Genomic DNA, 15,326 nt, shown 5'->3' on the forward strand with positions numbered 1-15,326 from the left:
TACGGTTTACCTCTCTATGCAACCATAAGCTTTTTGAAGGTAGACCCCAAGTCTAATTAACTTGTCTTTGCCTCTCCAGAACCATCCCAAAACCTTAGCCAAAAAAAAAAAAAAAAAAGACACAGTAGGTCTCTCTGTGAATTGATAGGATTTGCTATTGGTTTGGTAGCCCTGCATTACTTTGGAAAGATAAAGGCTGACAAAGATATTTTATTTCCATAAATATTGGAGTTCTAATTTTATAGTAGACTTGAGTAGAAACAATATTTTTTCAAATAAAAAAGTCCCAGCAGATGAATGAGTCATAGAACTTCAGAATCTCCCTAGCACCTTTTATAAGCTATGTAAGCATGCTGCTATGTTTCTGTTGTTCATTTGAAGGAAAAATACGTATTTTCCTTACTTACAAGGAAATGTTTGATCTCATTTCATGAAAATAATCTCTATGAAGTTTTCAGGGAAGTTTATCATTCATCATAAAGATAGAAGGTAATAAATTAACAACATTGAATTAACATAGTTAGGTAATCACTTAACCTGAGGGAGGTTAATATCCCATTTCTGAATTTCTAAGATTAACTACTCCATGGAGCTTAAAGTCTATTTTAAGGAAAAAAGATCAGCCCTGAATGAAGAGTGATGCCTTTGAGAAGGAATCCTCAGATTTCTCACACCTGTGGTTTTTCATTGCTCCTATGGAGAACTTAGGTTGGTGGACATGGGGAGCCTGAAGTGCTCCTTGGGGAGGTTTTGTTGGAACAGTAGAGTTATTAAATAGCTAAAATGTCATGGGCAATAGATCTGCGTTACAAAGACAATACAAAGAAAGGTTTCCAAAATAATGACTCCACCTGTAACTGAAGGCAGTAATGAGGAGAATGACCCTAAATAGCAGGTGATGTGAGAAAGTTGCTCTGCTGTGGAATACATTCATACAAGCAGTCCTTGAATTCCTATTCATCCTTTTCAAAACTTTCTCTTTATTTTACCAAATCCTGAAACCTATGGGTTCCTGTGGGACCCAGAAACTTATTCTTGGAACAAGTTCCTGTCACATCTTCTATTTTTTAATCAAAAGGAGAAAAGTTGTTTAAAATTCCAGAAAGCTTTTAAGAAAATAGAGGTCATATAAAATATGGTGCCCATTTACCTTCCATCATAATCTGATTCCCCCTCCTCATATAGACACAAACACAATTCTTCTAAATCCCAAGATGACATACTATTTCCCTTAAAGACCTTGAAAGTTTTAAGAAAGTGTCTCGAAAATAATTATTGTAAGTTCAACTGTTTAAATGTTTAATTAATGCTTATTCTAGTTACTAATGTTTTTATAACAAATTATCCCAAAGCATAGCCATCTAAAATGCTATATATTATGTCTGTGGGTGGGTGGGTTCTGTAGGCAAGGAATTTGGACACCGTAGAGCAAAGATGGCTTTCTGGATGCAAGAGGCCTCCTCAGCTGAGAGGTTCCAAAGCTGGGGGTGGGAATCCATCCCTCATGGGTCTCGTGATTGATGTTAGCATTTGGCTGAGGGTCTTAATTCTTCTCCAGCAGGCCTCTCCATGTGGCCTATAATTTGGGCTTCCCACAACATGGTGACATGATCCTATGGTTAGGTACCCCCCAAAAAGGAAAGAGTGAGTTGGAAGTCATATCTCCTTTTATGACCTGGCCTCAAAAATCAGAAAATACATTCCATTCATTGAGACAGTCACAAATACCTACTAAATCTTAAGGGAAGAGAAATAGATACAGCCTCTTAATGGGGAGTGGAAACGTTCTTAAAAGGCTAGAATAAGAATATGCCTGGAGTCATTCGTGAATGGAGCTGTTGTCACTGAGCTTCCCTATATGGTGATCTGGTTGGTTGTTTTGGTCTTTCAATTTTATGCTTGGGGGATTCCAGGAGATTTGCCTGTAGTCCCAGCTACTTGGGAGGCTGAAGCAAGAGAATCACCTAAGCCCAAGAGCTAGAGGTTGCTGCGAGCTGTGATGTCATGGTACTCTACCGAAGGTGACAAAATAAGACTGTCTCTTAAAAAAAAAAAAAAAAAAGGAAAGAAAGAAAAAAGAACCGGGAAATTCATCATTCAGCATTTATTGCATATAGAGTTTGATTAGGATAGGCCATCTTCAACTATACTAACATCTGTGCCAAAGAATTCCCAGCCCTGAGATTCTGTGTTTAATACTCTTCAGAGAATAAATCTTTAGCCATCTGTAGGGTAGAGAAGGGTCATAGAACTTGAGAGAGCTAAATATATGATTGGATCGCCAGCAGTTTTCACCCAGTGCTATTCATCTCCTTTTCCACCATGAAGCCCAAGGGAACCTGGAACTGTCAACCCCTGGGAATTCCAGAGATTCTGTGTAGTCTGAGATGGGAACACCTTGATTTCCATCTCTCTCCACTCAGGTTTTGGATTCTGCTGTCTTAGTTCTAACTCATCTACTATAGGTCCTTATGCCTTCCAGTTTCCCAAATGTCGGGCTGTTGTCTTCTCTCCTCATTTCCTAGTTGTCTGAGTCCCTTGCCTATAGTTTTGGTGGGGTTTTGATAGGGACTGAGTTTAGATGTGAGTATTTGAGCTGCCATCTTAGCCAGAGTCTCTTTGGTGCCTTTAACTTTTAGATATGATTAACAAATTTCAAAAAATCCAAATTTTTCAAAATGCTCCAAGTTTTCAGCAACTTTAACTGTCTTAAAGTATGACAGTGCCTAGAATTTCAGGTGTATTCTAACCAGCACTAGGTGACAATGGTTTCTTCTCATTTTTCAGGTACTCAACTTGGGACCTCTCAAACTATGTTAGTGTACAAGTATCCCTCAAGTCAGTAAGAAGTGCTCTGAAAGAAAGTTTGAGGAATATCATGTACCATCCTGTCAAATGTATATAATACTATAAATCAAGAAACAAATGTACTTAATTTTTTTCATCCAATATTTCTAGAACATTTTTCTATACAATCTCTTTTTGGAAGAACATCTTATAAAACTCTAGCATAACGTCCCTCCAAGTGGGGTTCACTAACCACCTGCACCAGAATTATTTGTGGCTCTTTTCTATATTTAGAAACCCCTGGCCCTATCCCAAATAGTGAATCAGTTTAGGCCTTGGGAACCTATATTTTAAGTCAAACAATGTATCTAGTTCTTATCCGAATTAACATTACTGGAAGCCTTTGCCCACCTATTTGAACTTCCATCTGGAGGAATTTCCATTTAAGAACACTTCTCTGGCCCCTCCCTATGCTCTACACATTCTATGCTTTAAGGAAAAATGACTTTCCTGAGTGATAAACTAGGGGGGAAAATATGCATGCTTGGCTCAGACCTAGCCTCTCTCTCATCTTTGTGAGATCTGCCTAGCTGTCAAAAGAATGTATTTTACTCTATAGGATGGGCTCCGTCTTCAGGGTAGGAGCTTATGATTATCCAACTGTTGCAGAGAATGACCAGAAACATTTATCTAATACAGGATTAAGACAATAGAAAATCCACTTACAGGGTTAAAGGTGGATAGTTTATTCTTCACATAGCTATGCCCATCTCTCAATTGGTTCTGAACTGAGACATGTGAATATTGAGCCTCTTCAAATCCCAAATGTACAATTGATGGTAACTACTGACCTATATGCAAGTTTAAAAACAAGAGGCATATTTTATTTTATTTTTTAAAAAATTTGCATCCTTGGAAAGAGCAGACAAAGTAAAGAAGCAGTAACTGAAATCTATTTATTTGGAAGTAATTCTAACGGATTTGAAAATAGCCAGATCCATCCTCATATTTCTTTCAAGATCCCTCTTAAGACAAACAGGGAGATAGGAGACCAGCATGTGTAACATCTGGTTTGTTTAGGGATTGAAAGGGTGCAGTAGAGGGAGTTCTTGGAAACATTCTTAAAGGATGTGGTAGGAGAGCACCTGGAAAAGCCGACTTCATTGAAAGAGGGCCGCAAGGGCCCAGGCAGAGGAGGTCATGTTTAACAAATCGGATGGAGTTCCTTGAAGATATCCCTGTCATGAAAGATGAAGGAGATTTAGTGGCTATATAAAGAGTACTCTGATGTTTAAACAAGATTTGACAAGATTCCACATCCGGGATTAATAGTCAAGGAGAAGAGCCATTGAACATGGAGATCATAGAGTTCAAGATAAAAAAAAAAAACTGGCTCAAGAAAGGAGATGGATGGAAGACAAGAAAGGGCTTTTTGACTTGGAAAGGGATTAGCTGGACGGAGGAGGGGACAGTAGTAGGAGAGAATGGTCAGCCAGGTTGGGGATAGCCTTTATTTATAATAGACATGGGAGGACAGCCAAACAACACAAGGAATACACCAAGTCTTGAGATGATTCAGAAACTCGGACCCAGAATTTCTATCCAGCCATAGCCAGTAAGGACAGAGATGCTTGGCCATGCCACAGTGCCATGGGCAGAGGGATGGAAACCAACACAATCCAAAGACACCAGGATTAATAAGCCAAAATTGAGAAACATTAGCCCAGTAATGTTTGCTGACGCTGGAGCTTTAGGTGACTGTAAAGTCAGTTGTCTTTGGTATTTCCTGCCTTTCTCTTGGAGCTCCTCCCCTCCACCCCATTCTCACACTCTCCTCTCTTCCTCTTATATAAAAACCTAATGTCAGTAAAATATCTAACTTACCCTGAAGGATAAGTGCTTAGAGAGAGGTTAAGGTATTACTCTTCCTCTGGGCATTTACATTTTAATGGGAGTCAAAAAAATTAAATCAAAGTATTATAGCTGTTGAGATGGAATTTCAGGGAAGAGTTTGGGGAGGATGTAGCAGAGCCGTTATGTGTCCCAGAGGTCACTCATGGTGGCTGTCTCCTGCACCTGGCGGTAAAATCAATGTTGATCCTGCCAAACAGTATAGTCTTCAATGCTCATGAAAAAATAAAATCAGTGAAAATCAAGCTTTATTTAAAAACTGCAGGCATGGAGGAAAACATACAGTATTGGCAGGTTCTGACTAAAGGACTGGGTGGTATCATATCATGACACAAAAACAGGAAGGAGAAAAGAGCAAAGGGAAGGAGCAAGGCCAAAGCCAGGGGGCAATGAGCCTTCCGCCCCCAATACCCCTTCACCATCCTCATTGAAATCCTGCCCTGTTTAAATGTTACTTCCTCCATAAAGGTGGGAGTGGACATGGTTGTTTTGGTGACTGACAATAGCAGGAGAAGATTATTTTCTATGTCGAATTCTTCTGTGAACCCACCCAGAAAAAGAAGAAAGGCGGGGAAGAGCAAAATGGGCATTAAACCTTGTATTAGGCCACTAAGGTCCTTCTTGTTTCTTTGGGACCAATTGGAAAGGCACAATTAGTGAAAAGTGGTCAATGTTTTCTTCTAGAAATCTACTGAATTTCTTCCTAAGGATATACAGATACAATGATAGAGGAAGACTGCATTCCCGTAGCATCTCCTTCTCATCCTGAAGGCAGACATTCCACAGCCTTTACTACTAGCAAGAACACAGCTGAGAGTTCAGTATGAGAAAGGATCTGCCCACCGGGCAGCCGTGCCGCGCCGCCTGCTGCAGGGTCTGTGGCAGCGATGGCACCATTACAAGTACCACTTCATCCCCTGGATCGCGCTGAACCTAAGCCACAACCCGAGGACCCTCCAATATGTTCCAGAGGATTCTAAAGACAAAGTTATCTCAGATGAAGATGTCCTAGGAACATTACTGAAAGTTTTCCAGGCTCTATTCTTAAATGATTTTGATCAGCAATCAGAAATCTTGACTTTGCTTCCAGAACCTGTTAAATCAAAACATCAAGACCTACTGGCACTCGAACATCAAAGGGTGAAACAGCTTGAAAACAGACATCAACTGCAAAGTATCTTTAAACCAGAAGAAATTCTTTATAAGACATTGGGTTTCAGTGTTGCTCAAGCAACTAGCTCTTTGGTTTCCACTGGACAAGGTGTCTTCGTTACTAAAGGATTGGTACCAAAAGGCGCAGTTGTATCTATGTATCCTGGTACAGTATATCAAAAGTATGAGCCAGTCTTTTTCCAGTCCATTGGAAATCCATTTATTTTTAGATGCCTGGATGGGGCACTGAGAATGACAAAGGGATATCAAAAGTTGTGTACAGATCTTGCAATGGGAGGGATCAACTTGGCCCTTTAAAAATGAGTGATAGGACATGGCTAACATCCGAAATTATAATCCCCTGGCTGTAGGACAGTATGTCAACAGTTGTCCAAATGACAGAGCAGCTAATGTCTGTTATCAGGAATTTGATGTGCCTGCTGTTTTCCCTATGGAACTGAAGCAGTATCTTCCAAACATTGCCTATAGCTATGAAAAATTGAGCCCACTTCGATGTGTCATCCTTGTCGCCCCTAGGGACATCAAACAAGGAGAAGAGCTCTTTTCAAATTACTACACAATCATCAGCTAGCTCTGAATGTGAGAGTAGGTTTTCTACTCAGCTGCTGAGTTAATCTTAAGTTTTTGCTACTCACTTCTCTGAGTTCCACCTGTAGAGCAAATATTTTGAGACCTAATTGGAGTAGGAATTTTTTTATGTTTTTGTTGATATTATGTTTATGTTCCAGTTTCATGATAAAAGCTATTTGCTTCATTACAATTTCAAATTTGTAATGCAATTAGAATTTTAATTGAGCTTCACCTAAATACACAATAGCTTATTAAATTAAAACTCACTACTTGAACTGAAAAAAAAAAAAGAGAGAGAAAGGATCTGAGCTTTGATTTTATTTATTTATTTTATTCATTCATTCATTTATTTATTTAGGGACAGATTCTCACTCTGTTGTCCCAGCTAGAGTGTGATGGCTGTATCACAGCTCCCTGCAACCTCCAACTCCTGGGCTCAAGTGATCTTCCCGCTTCAGCCTCCCAGAGTACTAGGATTACTGCCATGAGCCACCTCTCTGGGCCCGGTTCTGAGCTATTAAAAGGCTATCACAGTAAAACTCAGTGGAAACCAAGCAGGTGGGAGGGGAGAGGAGGGGGGTAAATTCACACCTAATGGGTACAGTGTATACTGTGTGGGAGATGGGCACACTTAAGACTTCGACTCAAATGCCACAAAAGCAAATCATGTAACCCAAGTAGTTGTGTCCCCATGATATTCTGAAATAAACAAAATAAAAATAAAAGGCTGTAAAAGATCCCAGGAACTTTATCCATGGAAGAGTCCTTCACCAGCTCCTTTAGAGTTTGTTATGATTTTGCTACATGGTAGTAAAAAGATTCATTATCGAGTTTCTCATCACAGAGATGAAAGCCTAATATTAAAAGTGAGACATAAACTGAGATAACTTGATAGAAAAGGCAAGGAAAAAAAAATAAGAGAAAGACAGAGAAGCTTTACGAAGGGCAGCAGCTGGAGGCCACTTTGGTTTGGGATGGAGTTCACTGCTCATTGTGTCTCAGGGCCTCAGTGTCTCAGAGGAGACTGTCAGCCTTGCTTTCTACTGCTGTCCCTGGAGTCCACTCAGCCAGGCCACTAGCCTTGCTGATCCCATGACCCTGTTCTCACCCCAGGGCCTTTGCACTGCCTTTACCTGTGCCTATGATGTACCAAGAGAGTGCATCACACCACCAACCCCTTCCTTGCTCAAGCCCCTTCATGTTTTCTTAAATAGCCCCCTTGACTCTACATCCTATTCCCTTGCTCGCTTTTCTTTATAAATGATAATTACCATTTGAAATTTATATATTTTTCTACTTGTTTATTTTCTGTCTTCTCTCCTTTGAATGAAAGCTCCATGAGAAAGACTCTCTCCTGGCTTGGTCACCGATCTACCTCCAGTCCCAGAAATGCAGGGAGCAGCCACTCTACAAAGGCTAGTAAAGATCTATGTAAGTGAATACATTTTCTAAGCTCTATTTTGAGAGCTTCAGCCAAATTCTCTTGGTGTTTAAAGCTATCCTTCTGCAGCTTTCAGTACAGAGAAGAAGAGTAAGGTGAAGCTAAATTTGTTCCTTTATCAGGAAAAAAAATTCACAGCATCCACAGCATAGAAAGATTGATAAAGTCATTTGCAGAAAGATAGAGCATTGGCGGGGAGGAAAGAACTAGTAGGTAAGGAATTGCTGGTGATGGCACCAAGTTTTCCCGGCAAGGCTGCCTCATCATATTAACAATAGTTCCCCCCCTCTAGAAAGACAGAGTAGTTGTGTATATTTAGTAGGTATCTTCCACCCGTAATGAATTGTTTGTTTGTATTTACTGGAAATTCTGTCTTCTGCAAAGATCTGACTTTGTGGAAGTGCCCTGTCTGTAACTTGGATGCTAAGAAGGATTCTAGGTTGTGAAAAGAGAAGTGGCTGCTTGTTTTCCCTCCCTGGGTAAAAGGAGGCCGCAAGTCTTTCTGCAGTTCTAGTAAAGAGCCAATAAAACAGAAACAAAACACACATGTGCCAAGAGTTAAACAACAAGGCGGAAGTGGCTTAGGCTTGCGGTCTGTTACCACATGACGACATGGAATTGGAGCCAAGGTATTTCCTACTCTTTCCAGTCTCTGCATGTTAGAAGGCTTCGCTTTGGAACAGACAGGGGGTGGACATGTCGCCAAAGAGGAACTCTGTACTTGGTGTAGAGAAGTGAGAAGGACCTGGGAAGATGCGGGTCAGCAAACGAGAAGTGAGGGAATTTAAAGTTTTCCCTCCACAAAAGTGATCGAAATTATGGCCCCAGGGGCCAAATCCAGCCTATCTTTCTTCTTTTCTTTCTTTCTTTCTTTCTTTCTTTCTTTCTTTCTTTTTTTTTTTTTAGCAGTTTTAGAAGTCTTTATTTTCCCAAATGCACTTTTCTGAATTAAAAAAAAAAAGTTATAATATTTACTTAGAAACTTAGCAGTTCCTAGGAAATAAAATTTGCATGGCATAAAGGAAAAAAAAAAACAAAAAAAAACATTCGTTTAGCAGCCAGGAAACCCGAGCTCCTGCCCTGACTCTTCTACAAACTATAGTTACTTCTGCTGCCTGGTTCTGTCAATAAAGTTTTATGGGAATATAGTCACTTTCCTATTCACTTGTTTATGTATCATCCACAGATATTTTCACACTGCAGCAGTAGCGTTGCATAGTTGTGAAGGGGACCACATAGCCCTCAAAGCCAAAAATACTTGCTATCTGGCTCTTTACAGAAAAAAATAAAACTGCTTACGTTTGCCGTATACTGTATGAAGACAAATATTTAATACCATGTGAAATTGTGTTGACATTGGATGCAAAAAAATTGCAAATTGCCATAATTCAATTTAATAGCTCATTCTCTGAAATATGTTCTTTTTTCATTTCAAAATACTAAAGAAGGGGGGGACAAGTGTTTCTGTTACATGGATACCTTGTATAATGCTTAAGTAGGGGCCTTTGGTGTGCCCATCACCAGAATAGTGTTCGTTGTACCCAGTAGAAACATTTTCCATTCCTCACCCACCCTCCCCACAGCTTGGTTTCTCATGTCCTTTATGTCACTTTATGCTCTTGTTCACCCATCTAATAGCTCCCACTTAGTAGTGAGAACATAAGATGTTTGGTTTTCCATTCCTGAAATATTTCATTTAAGATAATGGTCTCCAGTTCCCTCCACATTGATGCAAATGACATTATTTTATTCCTTTTTATGGCCGAGAAGTACTCCACAGGATGTGTGTATACACACCACAGTTTCTTTATCTACGCATGAATTGATAGGCCTTTTATAAAATCTGTTCTTCAGCATCCATCTCAAAACCATTTCATCCATAAAAGTTCTTACTAATCTCTCATCCCCCATGGAACTTACTACTACATGGGGCTAATTTCTTGCTTATGTCATAATAATCGTTAATTATACAACCTCACCTCTGCTCCTGAAAGTACTATTACAGGCTGAATGGTTTCCCTCCAAACTTCACATGTGGAAGCTCTCACCACTGGTCCCCGAGAATGTGACTGTTTTGGTAGAAATGGATTTTAAAGAGGTAATTAAGACCAGTAGGGTGGATCCTGATCTGAACTGAGTGGCATACTTATAAGAAGAGAAGATTAGGACACAGAGAGACTCCAGGGAGGTGTACTCACAGAGCAGAGACCATGCAAAGATGCAGTGAGAAGTGTCCACGTGCTGCTGAGAAGAGAGGCTTCAGAGGAAACCAGCACTGTCAACACTTGATCTTGGACTTCAGCCCCCAGAACTGTGAGACAATACAGTTGCCCACTGTTGTTTAACCCACACAGTCTGTGACATTTTGTATGGCAGCCCTAACAAATTAGCATAGTGACTCAAGAGTAGAAGTTATTTCTTATTTTTCTTTGCATTTCCAATAGCATCTGGAGCCATATGTCTAGTATCCATTGACTAAACTTTACATAACTGAGTAAAACAAAATGCACATCTCTAGACTTGACATATCTGGGGTCCAGAATGGTGACTCTCCAAAATACCTAGAGTGTGAACAAGCACTTTCTACGCAGAGATGTGTTTAGAAGACTCTAGAATGACTTGTTTGATGAATATTTATGAACTGCCCAGCACAAACATCAACTTATACATCTCTGATAACTCACTGTTTTCAGTGAAAATTGAAGAAGTTCACCATCCCTTTCTTGATCGATGGAAGGAGAGAAAGGAATGGCCAAAAAGCCAGATGAAAACTGTCAATTAGAATAGCAGGTCCTGGGGCGGCACCTGTGGCTCAGTGGGTGAGGTGCCATACCCCATGTACCAGCCCCAGGGTAGCGGGTTTGAACCCAGCCCCCGCCAAACTGCAACAAAAAAATAGCCAGGCATTTTGGTGGGTGCCTGTAGTCCCAGCTACTCAGGAGGCTGAGGCAAGATAATTGCATAAGCCCAGGAGCTGGAGGTTTCTGTGAGCTGTGACGCCACAGCACTCTACCAAGGGCAATAAAGTCAGACTCTGTCTCTATTTAAAAAAAAAAAAAATTAAACAGAAATATTAAATGTGTATTCCTAATTTACATTCCAGATGTCAGATTTTACACCAATGGGCAATGCAACAAAGATCAAACAATTTGAGGAGCCAGGCTTTCCTGGTTTATCCAAATCTGTTGAGTAAAAAGAGAAACTGCTTCACATGGGCCTACAGCCAAACCCAACCTGAAAGAGCTCATTTTGAGAACATCCCCCCAAAGCAGAAGCTTTCCCGATAGTTCATTGCTAAAAGAACGAATAAGAGATTTCAGTATGAACAATGTCCAGATGCCCCAGAAGCCTGATCTGCCGGCCAACTCTATCAACCAAACACATATTCTATTGCCTTTAGATCTCAGTGACAGCCCATGGTGAGAAGCACTGTTTTATCTTCCAAGGACTTAGCCAACTTCAAGCTTGATGAGGAGATAGATGAGGAGAAGCCACTGGGCATTCTGACAGACTGGAAAGTGAGAGGTTGTTGAACACCATCAGATCTGATCTTTCCCAGACTTACACTTTCCACCCAGGCAATTTCCATACCATTATGGGTAAACCTGAATTATATTATCCCTAACCAAATCCTACTTTAGTGGCATGAGTAACCTTTCTCCCTAACATAAACAAAGGCTTATAAAACACATGGCTGCTGTGGTCTCACTGCTCAATAGAGGGATGATTAGTTTTTCAATTATAAATTCCTGAGCATCTCTGGAAAATAATGCCCAGTCACCAACTTACCCTTGGCCACTGAATCAAGAAAAAGAAAAGTGCTCCTAAATTGATGCTACAAGCCTTTTTCTCAACGGTATGACTATTCCTAAGAAGTCAAAATGCCCATTGTTTGTCCCTAATGTTGAATAGAAACGTGACTTGGTAATTCCAAATCAACAAACCATAAATCATCTCATTTAGTCCACCTCATTGCTCCATATGTAAATGTCACGAAGGTGGATGCACATAGCTGCACGTATCTTTATAACTTGGGTACTAACACAAAAAGATGTGTTTAGTTAAGTAAGTAATCTGGACTTTGGGAATTTTTTTTAATCCAGGTTTATCACCATTAAACAAGTAACCAATTGTCCAGGTAACTTATAATCTTCCTCAGAGTGTATAAATCTCTGAAAACAAAAACCCATATGTCATCCTTCCTGTGGCCTGAATCCTGAGTCTACCAAATCCGTATTCTATAAAGACAACATTTATGACATCAGGGGTCCTTACATCTCCAGCATCTGACCACCAACCTACCCAGAACTTTCCATGATCCTTTCCTTTCATTCCCATTGACACTACATTTCTCAATCTAGTTGTCATGCCATAGACCTTCTCTGGTTAGATTTTCCACTCCTCCAAATACACCTGCTGTTCAGGGCCAGCAAGACCCTTCTATATGTCTCCAAAGAAATCACACTTGTTCTTGAGTCTTTTCCTTGTATTTATGCCTTTTGTTTGACAGACTTTTTTCATGCTTTGGATCCAGTTCAAATGTAACTCCTTGAAGACAGTATTCTGCAACCAATTCATCTTTCATTCATCTTTTTTCTCACATTCATCTTTTTTCTCCTTTATCTTCCAACAGAGCTACTCCTCTGTACCATGTAATGAAGCAATGAATTGTACTTCAAGAAAATTACCCTTGCTTTATGCATTTTGGTCAAGTCTCACTAGAATACAAGATATGTTTTTAAAAAGTTTGTTCACTGCTATAATCTCAGCACCAAGAATAGTGCCTGGAACATGAAAGGGCTTGTTAAGTATTTATTCATAAATGATAAATCACTGAATAAATGTCTCCCCAATAGGACTTAGATTTTCTCAAGAATAGGAACCATATTATTAGCATTTTAATAATAATCATGATCCATTTGGGGGTTGTCTTAGTCTGTTTTCTGTTACTTGTAACCGAATGTCTGAGACTGAGTAATTTATAAAGAAAAGAAATTGATTTCTTACAGTTATGAAAGTGGAGAACGCCAAAGTCATCTGGTGACAGCCCTCTCTGCAGAGTCCTGCGGTAGTGCAGGGCAGCACTGGGTGACGAGGCTGAGTGTGCCAGCTCAGATCTCTCTTCCTCTACCACTCCCACTCCCAGGAGATAACTAACCCATTAATCCACTAATCCATGAATGAATTCACCTCTTCAAAGCCCTAGCTCTCAATACTGTCCCATTGTGGCTTACACTTAAAGATGAGTTTTGAAAGGGACAAATATTCAAACCACTGCATGAGAATATCCCTCTTCACAATTTCTCATACTTCTGTAATTCCCAGTGACAAAAGTCACCCCAGTCCAACCACAGACTAACCCTATGCCAGTTTGGGAGATGTATACAATGAAATGACTAAGTTGTAGTCATCACTGTCTAAATTCTTCCTGGTAAAAAGAAGGAAAGGAAGAGAGAGGGAGAAAGATCTCTTTATCAAGTTTGGAAAGATAATAACTGTCCTTTAAAACTGAAAATGAGACCTCCTATCATTTAAGGAACATGGGTATTTCTTAATCATACTTCATACAATTATATTAGGCACAGTTATTTCTGCTCCATAGAGAAGAAAGCTCATTAAAAATAACTCCCCTTAGACTTCCATTGGACACATAATCTCGGAAGTAGACAAGGCAGGTGAGTATATTATATCCCATGCATGGAGGAAAAAAAATAATCAATAAGTTTGTCATATCAAATATTATATGGCTACTAAATGGAATAGCTGATGCTAACAGGACTTCCTTTTCTCGTTTGCCTTCCCCATTTTTATGATGCTTTTGAAAGACTTCACAGAGGTAAAGATAAAGAACAATTTCAATGTCTATTCACCTTCGGCTTTCTTAGCATACTGTCCTTCTTGTTGCCTCATGACTCCTAATGGATCTGTCTCCTTCCTCTGATTCTCATGAGAATGCGATTGGCAAATTGTTGAATTCTCGTGCAGCAGGATAATTCTCTGAAATAGTAATCAGCACATTATTGTTTCTAATTCTGTTTCTTTCCGAAACCATTACCTAGAAGTCCAGATCTTTTTTTTTTTTTTTTTCAACCTGGGCTTACTGCTTTGGAAAGGAGACAATGCAGAGAATACAAGAGTCAGATTTTGACTTTTATTTCTAAACTATACTCTAGAAACCCAAAGCAGAGCCAAGGCTTTCATTGTGAAAGCCAAGCTTTTTATGACAGAGAAAAGGTTTTCTGAGTCAACTCAGATGGAATAAGAACACAAATATTATACCATAAATAGTAGTGCTAAGAAGAAAGCAAATTTCCTTCAAAAAGTTACATAAATTTGGTCCTCTGGAGGGAAAAGAGAGTTAAGATGGAAAGAAGGGAAAGCTTTAGCAGCCATGGTGCGCACCCCCTTCCTCCCCTGGTGTACAGCTGGCCCACTCCTAGAGAAGGTGACATAAACTATAGTTACACTTCAGGTGGGGGTATCCAGCAGGCCAGGGGTGCAAGCCTGTCAGATGTGCCCTGCCCCTCAGTGCAGTGAACTACGAGAGGAAGCTGAAATAACAGCTAAGTGGAAAGAGAATGTGAAAGTGTGAAAGAGCATTTAAACACATCCTACATCCTTGAGGGATGTTTTGGGTCAGAAGAGACCCAGCAAGAGGCAGCAGCACAGGTGCACAAACCTGAGGCCCTGGAGGACTGTAGATGCCAGCAGGAGAGACAGAAGTCAGCAGGTGTGTGAACAAGGTGTGAACAACACGGGGACAACTAAATGCAAGGACAGCTACAACAGCCCCTTGTCTGATTATGCATAACAATACCCCTCCCACCAAAAAAATCAAAACCATTTAGACACCACTCTGAGATAATGAAGAGTGGGAGAAAGAACATGAGTTGACTGGGTTGAAAATTTAAGCCTTCCCAGAAGTGACTAGATAAGTTCCTGTTTAATTCCAGAAAAACAGACGACATCAAAATGTTGCATGTTTGTGTCTCCACCAGTGAAATTTGAGGACAACAACACACACACAGGTTGATGGCCTGGGAAATGTACAGACTACTGTGGGACAGGGGGCCAGCAAGAGGATGTCAGATCCTTTTCAGAAGCTGGGCCTGTCTTCAAAGGGCTTTGACTTGCTGACCCCTGGCTGGACTGCTTCCTCCTCTCGGAGCACACCAGACAGACGAGTAAACACAGATCACCCGCGGACCACAAGGTTTCTTCTTCTTCCAAGTGCTCTGGAGCTGCGGGCCGCTCCCTCACCGAGACTTTTTATCTAGGTCCTCCTGACTGATGCTCAGGCCTCACAGAAGCTTCTTTACTCTTCCCTTGGCTAAGCAAAAGTGCAGAAAGTAATGATCAAACTCATCGGCAATTTCCAATATTAGTGAAGACCTTCTCCCCCAGCTTTTCTCAGATTCATGGTCCATAGTTCATGAACCCCTCA

At 40.3% G+C, this 15,326-nt stretch overlaps 1 pseudogene; it reads left to right on the forward strand.

The window, feature by feature from the left end:
• The first annotated feature begins 1,520 nt into the window (after positions 1-1,520).
• On the forward strand, positions 1,521-6,442 carry LOC111724362 (annotated as a pseudogene).
• The last annotated feature ends 8,884 nt before the right edge of the window (positions 6,443-15,326 follow it).

This window comes from Otolemur garnettii, unplaced genomic scaffold, assembly GCF_000181295.1.
Source record: "Otolemur garnettii isolate 467f Iridium unplaced genomic scaffold, OtoGar3 scaffold00022, whole genome shotgun sequence".
NCBI classification, from domain to species: domain Eukaryota; kingdom Metazoa; phylum Chordata; class Mammalia; order Primates; family Galagidae; genus Otolemur; species Otolemur garnettii.